Genomic DNA, 8719 nt, shown 5'->3' with positions numbered 1-8719 from the left:
TTCCCTACATTGAGTCTGTTTTGCCCGTGACCTTAATCAGTGAAGAATGCCCCTTGTCCTTTTTTTGACCCATGAGCTTCTAGTTGGCCTTTGTCCTCCACATCCCACAATGTGTGTGTGGTTTGGGGAGGGGGGTGGGAGTTGAGTGAGTAGCCACATTTCTGTTTCTTTATTGTTGTGTTAGGCCCAAACTATGACAATTATAGAAACAGTTAATAGTTAATATAGAAATAGACAATTATGAGCATGGGAGGCTCATAATAATGCAATATTAAAAGCCTAGTTTCTGTTCTCTGAGCCTTGAGCCCAAAAACTTACACAAACTACTCTTGCAATTGATAGCAGAAATAATCTGCACAGGACTGGATGTTTGGAACACATCAGGACTCCTAAGTAGCCTGTCTGTACCTCAAGATCCCCATCCTCAAATGCTCTCTCCACAGTTTAATGGTTTTAATAAGTGCCAGAATTGTAACAGGCAACTTCCACTACATGTTTCACTATGCAGCTAAGCTTTTTTTTTCTATCAGAATGGCAGAAATATGTTCCATGGCTGGTACCTGTATAACTGTTTCCTTTCATTGAACATCATGTTCCACCAGCAGGAACAGTGAATTAGGTTACACGCTGTCCTAGGGAATGCTGCAAAACTGGAAAGCTTTGACATAGATATGATGGCAATGCACTGATAATGCCAAGACAATGTACAGAAATTTCCATTCTTCCCTTCCCCCTATTTCAAATCAACAATATCTTCTGGTAACATTTTTGAACAGGAGCACCAGTTGCAGTCCTCTCATTCAGAGACTGCATTTCTGTAGTATAAAGCACCCACAACTGGAACAGATGCTCTTGTCCAAAAATGTTACCAGAGGATATAAGCAAAACCCTACGTCATACCTTAAGCAAAACAAGTTTTCATTCAGTTTGATTTTGTCTCTGAATTGATTCAGCAATGTAATGGAGCATGGCAGAAAAATGTTTCCAAGTACCTGATCCAGGTCATTAATCCAGAATGTACACTATCTCATTAACGTGTGTGTGTGTATATTTTATATACAAGTATAGATATCTCTGTGTGTATTTATATACATAAAATCTCCCAAAACAACACAGGGAGGGTTGCACATTTTAGTGTTAAGAGAAAAACTTATAATATCAATGTGCCAGAATAGGTCCAATGAAAGATGAAGGCCAGAGATTCAGTTTAATGAGATCCTTTTGACTTAAGGGAGCTATACTAATTGACACCTAGGATGATCTCTCAGGTTGTCTTTTAAAGGTGAAAAAAAAAAAAAAAAGGCTACCTAAGGCATCAAATGTTTCTTCTCACTGATGTAAGGGCAAACCAGGAACAGTTCCATCACACTCACTGTCATCACAGTAATTCTGTGCAACTCACACTTTGCTCTTTAAACTGCAAGAGGAACAGCCAGGAAGCCTTAATCTAGCATTTGGAATGAAAAACCCTTGCATCTGAGCCCAGACTGTTTTCCATCACAAGGGACTCTGCATTTCCAGTTTCTCTCAGGCCTTATCTTCATGGATAGGTGTGACGGACCTGAGCACCTGTGCTTTTGCTCTGAGCTGGCCAGATGGGAGTCTGCTGTGCTTTGAAAGTGGTACAATCAAACAACTTTGCTACTGTGCCCAAGCCTACTGAGTCTCTTGAGAGACATGTTACCTGATATAACTTTATAATTTTTCAAATACATTTAAAGTTAACCTATGCAATTTTGCACTTAGGTTGGTTCTGTATCTTGCGTGACATAAACAGCCTACATGATCTATACATCATCCAAGTTGGCCAATTATTTCTTGCTTGTGAAAAGGGAGAAATGAGCTTCCTTACCCCATCTTCTGGTATATGTGGCCTGTATTTTGCCAGTATTTGCATGTTTACTTTCCTCTGCTTGCACAATGGATGGAGCACTTGGCTTAATATGGATTCCATTGTAGTCAATGCAGAAAGTCAACAAGACTCACAAGGAAGCTGAATTGTTCCCATAAGATTCTTTAGCTCAAAGCCTTTGTGAAAGTAAAATTGTGGGATTTCTTTATGCATGTTCTTAGCCTGAAAACTGAGAAACTGTAGTTGGACCCTCTGAAAAGCAGCTTAGTATAGAAAAATGATTGCAGCTTGATTTGAAACAAAACAAAACACCAAAGTGCTGTTTATTCAAGCAATTTTTTTTCCTTTATTTTTAATTAGATTCCAGAAATTATAATAGTGCAAACACTCAGTATAAAAGTTGCAATAGGAAATTTACATTCACATTTAACATTTCAGTCCATTCACTTTTTAACATAAAAATAGGACAAATATTCAGTTGGTCTTCTCAATTTAACAATCCTGAAAAAGACTGGAAGATACTCTACAATATTCTATTTACATAAAAATAGACCCGTATTATTAATGCAAACCTATCATTAGAAGTTACCCAGTGTCAAGTTATTGTATTGTACGATGTATATGCATACATACATACATACCTACATACATACATATATATATATAGTATAGCTATTTAGAAACAAAAATGTAGCTCCCGTGAGCTACAATAGTTGGAAAATGACATATTGAATTACAGGTGTGTTCCTTAAAAATTAGGACTATTCAATTTATTTACCTATGTAGATGTTTCTATTGTCATACTATAGGCCTTCTCATGGTCCCTTTGAAGTCACAGGCAACATGTAATTTGAACTTAGAGAGGAAGAGACCTTAGATTAAGGCCCAATCTAACAATTCAACAATCATTGAAGTTAATATTTCCATTGACTTCACTGGGCTGCAGATCAGACTAAGACACCTTCTGAAAATTTGTATATCAATTACATAGAGAGAAGAATTCCTTTGGTTTTCCCTTTGAGGAATGGGGTATCTCTACTCTGATGCAAATAATTTTATTTGTTTTTCAAGGTCTAAGCAGAATATTCAACTTAGTTCAGAAGCAATGCAGAGTTTCCTATAAACATCTGCAGGTTAAGCAGCTGGTAAGATTCCTCTTGCACAGTCATCTTACTGAATAGTTCAGTTCAACCAGCCTTAAAAAACCCCAACACTGTATGTTTCCTTGCTCTTATTTTTTAATGAAAAGTGGCATCCAGACACAGATGCCCTTGAAATGCGTTTGCACATGTTTAGTAAACTGCTAGGAAACATGAAGTAGGCTACCCCACTCTTGCTTATCTCTGTCTCTTCTCTGGGGAAATGAGCAGAGATGTTGCTCTGCCTGCAGCGGGCAAGGTTAAGCCTAGCTTGCTGCCAGCTCCTGGTGCCTGCACTCCCACCACAGAGTACAGTTATTTGTCCTTTCATGTTTTCTGTCACATGTGCTGCTTCCTAATGAGATTCTGTTGGAGGTATTTATTTTCCCCTATTATATGGAAAATCTGCTGTTTGAAAATACAATTTGTTTTTGAAAATGGAGTAGTTTGACAACCATCTGATAGAGGATCTACAGAAGGAGATGGTAAGCAGGTCTGAGTGGACACCTGCAACAAAAATGTGATGGCACCAAACAACTGAAGGCAAGTTAAGGGCAGCACAAGCACCAATTTCCTTAGAAGCAGTGTTTTAAGAGCCACAAGTCACATTTTTATGTGTAAAGAACTATGTTGTGCTAAGAGGCAGGTGGGTATGCCTAGACCCTTTTCTTCAGTGCTATGGAATTTATCTAGGATGCTTAAAATTATGGGTAAGCCACTGTGCCATCATGTGTAGGCAAACCAATTTTGACTGATGCTCCATGTGTTTTTTTGCTCCCTACTTTGGCTGCTGAACATTTCATTATAAAAAAGAAGGACTCATCTTTTAAATCTTTTACATTAACAGATCTGAAAAATACTTAGCATCTTATTTCCGAGCAGAACCTATGGTCACACACCAGAAGTGCAAAAATTATATATAAAAGTATATTAAAAATATATATATTATGGGGAAAAAAACCCACAAAACCTCCAAGAAGAGGTTTTTAACCTCTGTCAAAATTTCACTGAAAATGTCTCTTCTAGAATTCTCTGCATTGGGTTAAATTACACTAGAAATGGTAACTACTCTTGGACTTCAGGTTTTAGACCAGTAACTCTGAAAGCAGTACTTTCATTCGTACTGTATTCTATAACATTTTCCAAAGTTAATTCTGTGTAATAACCAGCTGCTTGAATGCAGAAAAGTAACTTACCATTTGCTTTGTCTAAGTCCAAATTTGTGCACAGAATTGTACTTGTAAATGGGAGCAAGTTGCACAATTACTTCTTATTTATTAATTGAACTCTAGTAATGTTACCATAAAAAAAGCAAGATTTTTAAGTGTAAAAGGATTTCTACTATAACAATTGTAAAACGTCATTATCATGAAGCGATTTTGTGATGACACAGGTAATTAATCTTAGTCTATATTGAACTGAAAATTCTTGAAATACATCACTTGAATGACATTTGAAAAGTAATAACTTTTGCATTACTGCACATTAAAGCTGTAAAAGACATGAGAAATCACCTCCGTAACTTCAATGTACCAGCTCAAATTTTTCATAACTAATGCCACCATTGAGAGGTCTAGGATGAAAGCGGTAGGTGAGGCACTTGAAAGTTAAGACACAATAGTGTGCACAACTGCACTAGTGTGCACACCTTAGCCTTGCCCACGCCAAGAAAAGTTAGATGTTCTACCACCAGCTGACTAACCTATGTCTAGCACTTGTAGCAGTGCAGTTACAAGCAGTAGGTAGGTGTTCTGGATGTTTTTAATCTATGTGTTGTGTAAGCCTGTTCTGAAGAGGAGGGCAGCCAGCCTTTTGAAAGGAGCTCCAAACTATCTGGACAGTTTTTCTGCAGGACTCAGCTCACTGTGTGTGCTGAGCTTTCCAGGAAATATGTTCTTATTTAGATTGGACCCACATATACCTGTGCAAGGCCTTCATCCATAAACACTTGGAGTTCTCCTTGCACCCACATAGCTGTGCTGGTAGTAAACCAAAGTAGGAAAAGAAGTAGTAAATCACCTACAGTGATGCAGCACTGTTTGTTCCTTTAGTTTAATCCAGGTGTGAACTGTTTGATGCCACAGAAGGCATAAAATGGGGAAACAAATATAAAGAGGCAGACCATCCAGCATGCAGTAAGGCACAAGCAAAACCAAGTACTTTCAGCACATAGGCTATGTACATTACCCAATGCTGATTCAAATTTCAGGGTGATTCTTCAAATGTCAAGGTAACAACCTCTTATGATTTCTAATAATTCCTTATGAAAGCAGTTCACCAAGAGATCTTGAACATTCTCATGAATGTGAAGACATGCAAAATAGATCTAGCTGTATAGTTAAACACAAGCCTTATTTTTTTGTACCAGGAATCTGGCTGAGTACCCTGCCAGCTCAGATACTCAAGATCTGTCCCGTATTACCGAGTGCTTTACCACTGACTTCAGATGGCTTTTCACCTTTTCCTTTCATCACGTGCTATCTCACAGGCTTATTTTCTCTTGTTATTTTGCACTCCTGCTTTGTGTTTGGTTTTTTTTTTCTTCCCTTTTTTCCTGTTTTTGTCCTTGCACTGATGAGATTGTAAGTCACACCAGGCCACACAAGTAGTGTGACATTTTGAAGAGCAATTAAAAAGCAACAGGCAGCCCCCACTTTTGTGTATTTTTTTCCATTTATTTATCTTTACATAATTATCCATTATTTAGATTTGGTCTGAAAACTGGAATTAGAAGGTCCAAATGGCTAAAAAAGCTTATGTAGAGTTCTGGAAAAAACCAATAATAAAAAAGTTGGAGTAGAAAAGCAGAGTCCAGATTGACATTAGTCACATCAATTATGCCGCATTGAGATGTAGAATCTCAAACTGAATTTGTGATGAGTTAGTTTAGGACTGTTAGAAACCCTTAACTGCTGTATGAAGCCAATCATCAGTACAAGATAGTGGCTCTTGTATGCAGGCAACTGGGATATGTTGTATGAATCTACATCTAAACTTATGAAGAAGAAGCTTGAATAAACTGTACTGCTTAGTTAACCCCACAGGTGTCTGATTAATGGATTTCTAAGTCCTATTATAAAAAGAGCTCAAATCTGTAAAATACAAGAAGTATTTATTAATAAATAGCAGAAAGTATTTACAGTCCACACCCTTTTTCCTGTCACTAATCTCAGTGTTGTGGTCCCACAGGACTTCCTATTTATCATACAGCAATTCTATAAGTAATTTGACACATAGCCCCAAGCTGTAGTGATACAGATATAACAACTTTAAAAATGACACATGCAAAACACCTCCATAACTTAAGGTTTTGTTTATCAGCAATATGAGAAAAATGAGCTGAAGGATTAGATAGTGATTTCTTATTCCTATATCACTAACTGACATGGTCCTCAAGTAGTGGGTTAGGCTGTGATGCCTAAGGGAGGCATGGCTTTAGTGGAAGCAGGACCAGGATTAGAACAGAGCCTGGAACCCAATGAACCTTCTCTTAATAGTTCTGTTTAATACTTTCTGTTTAGGAGTAGAAAATTTGGAAAAAGAGTCAAAAAAGTGAACAAAAATAAGGCAACAAAATTAGTTTGTATATATATACATATGTACGTATCTAGGAAAATAATACATTTGCATTCTGTACTTTTTGCATACAATAACTTATTATCACATTAGAAATACACTCTGGATAACATTGATGGGCCAAATTCACTTCCTTTACCATAGTGTTGCACCTGCATACAGCAATGATGGATTTGACACTTGGTCCTTCTTGATGACAATACTACATCAAATGCAGTATCAGAGAATACCCACTGAATGTCAGATATTACACCATTATGAACTACAATATCTGCTCGCTTTTTATATTACAGTAAGTAGAGTTTATTGCTTCTAATAACCAGAAGGTACCCTATGAATACAGCATAGATGTTGATAACATTTTTTGTATATTGTATTATGGATCTTGGAGCACTGAGGTTGGCTGATCACAACTATTAAATTGTTTTTCTTCTTTATTTGCTGTTTGCATTTTTTATTTTGCTTTGCTGAATGCACATGCAACTAGTGCATTTAACTCTGTGCCAGAACTGGTATATTTAGAAAAACTTATTGTTTTGTTTTACTGAAGTCAGGCATGAGTGGCATGCAAAAGGACATCCATTTCCAAAGGACTTATAATCTCCATGCACATGTAAAACATCTCTTACAAAATTGTCAACATTTGTCAAAAGTATGCCTTTTTGCCTCTTTTTATACAAGTGCACATGCAATTAACTGTCCGAGCTAAAACTATTTACAAAATTTCATACAATACATCTTTTTAAAGTGAATAATACATGAAAGGCAAATGTTTTCTGTTGTTTTGTAACACTGTACAAGATTAAAAATAAATAAGGCATTATAATACAGGTTTATCACAAATTAAAAAATGTTGGTTTTCACTGTAATACAAAACTCTAAATAACATTATGGCTAAATAGTCCTCCTGCCTGGGCAGAACACATACAGATGACTCATGCTACTCTACTCATGTGTTCAGACTCTACAAAGCACTGAAATGGCACAGGTCATTTACTGTTTCTCTTCGAACAGTGAGTCCCAACTACTCTCTTTTGCCTTACATATAAATCTCAGGCAAAAATGTGGAAGAGACTTAGGCATATGACCTACTCTCAGTTACAATTTTGTATTCAGTTCAGTACTAGCACGAGACATCGCTGTAACCCAAGACAGAGCTTGGCTCAACTCCTCACCTTCATAAGCAAGCTAAACTCCTGGTGATGTCTGCAGGCCTTGTAGGTACATAAGGGATGCAGATTCAGCCCTAAACAGCTGAAGCTTTTGGCTCTCATTCTTGCCTAGAGAAAGCAAGGGAGAATTTTAATGTGTTTTAGTGAAGACGAGGGAGCGCAACTTGCCACAGCAGGAAGCAGCTACAAAAACCAACGCATTTTATAGGCTGCATAACATAGCATCCTGGTCAATACAAATGGAAAATATTTGGAAATATGCAGCCAATAATTTAACTGACTGTCAGTTGTAATCTCAGCAGAGAATAATAAGTGAAAAATCAGTTAAAAATAAAGGTAGCACAGGAACGCTTCAAAATTAGCTCCCAAGACAGTGAAGTTTGAAGATCTTTGATGCTTATCGCCTTATATAAAGAAAGACTTTGATTATTACTGTAATTTGAAAGAAAAATGTGCAAATGGATGTGAAATATTGTGCTTGCTACTGACAGACACTGATATGCCAAAATGGCATCACTTTGTTATGTATCTGTTAATTGTTTTAAGCTAACAGCTGCACAAAACAGTGAACAGAAGTGCAGGAGGCTACTCCACCCACCAGGTAGCAAATTACTATCCTTGGTTAAATGTGAGGGACTTTCAGGTACTATGGGGCAGAACTGACTCCTTGTTGGGGCTACAGCAAGATCATCCAGGCAAAAGCTATAGAGCTTAACCAGAAAATTAATAAATGCAGAACAGGAAATACAACTGCATGCAAGGTGGACACAACCCAAATTCATCCAATAAAATTTGATGATGAGCTTCTCTAATTTGGCAGAAAATGTGCATTTGTGGCGTTATCAAAGTATTACTACTACCACTTTCCATGTATAAAACTTATTGAATATATCAAAGAAGAGCAGAGATTAAAACTGTCATTTAAAGCTATCACATGAGAGCTGAAAAAAAAAATAAAGTATATATATATACACAGAAAA

This window comes from Chaetura pelagica, unplaced genomic scaffold (genome assembly GCF_000747805.2).
Source record: "Chaetura pelagica isolate M959 unplaced genomic scaffold, ChaPel_1.0 scaffold7, whole genome shotgun sequence".
Taxonomy (NCBI): domain Eukaryota; kingdom Metazoa; phylum Chordata; class Aves; order Apodiformes; family Apodidae; genus Chaetura; species Chaetura pelagica.
Note: the sequence above shows the minus strand (reverse complement) of the source record.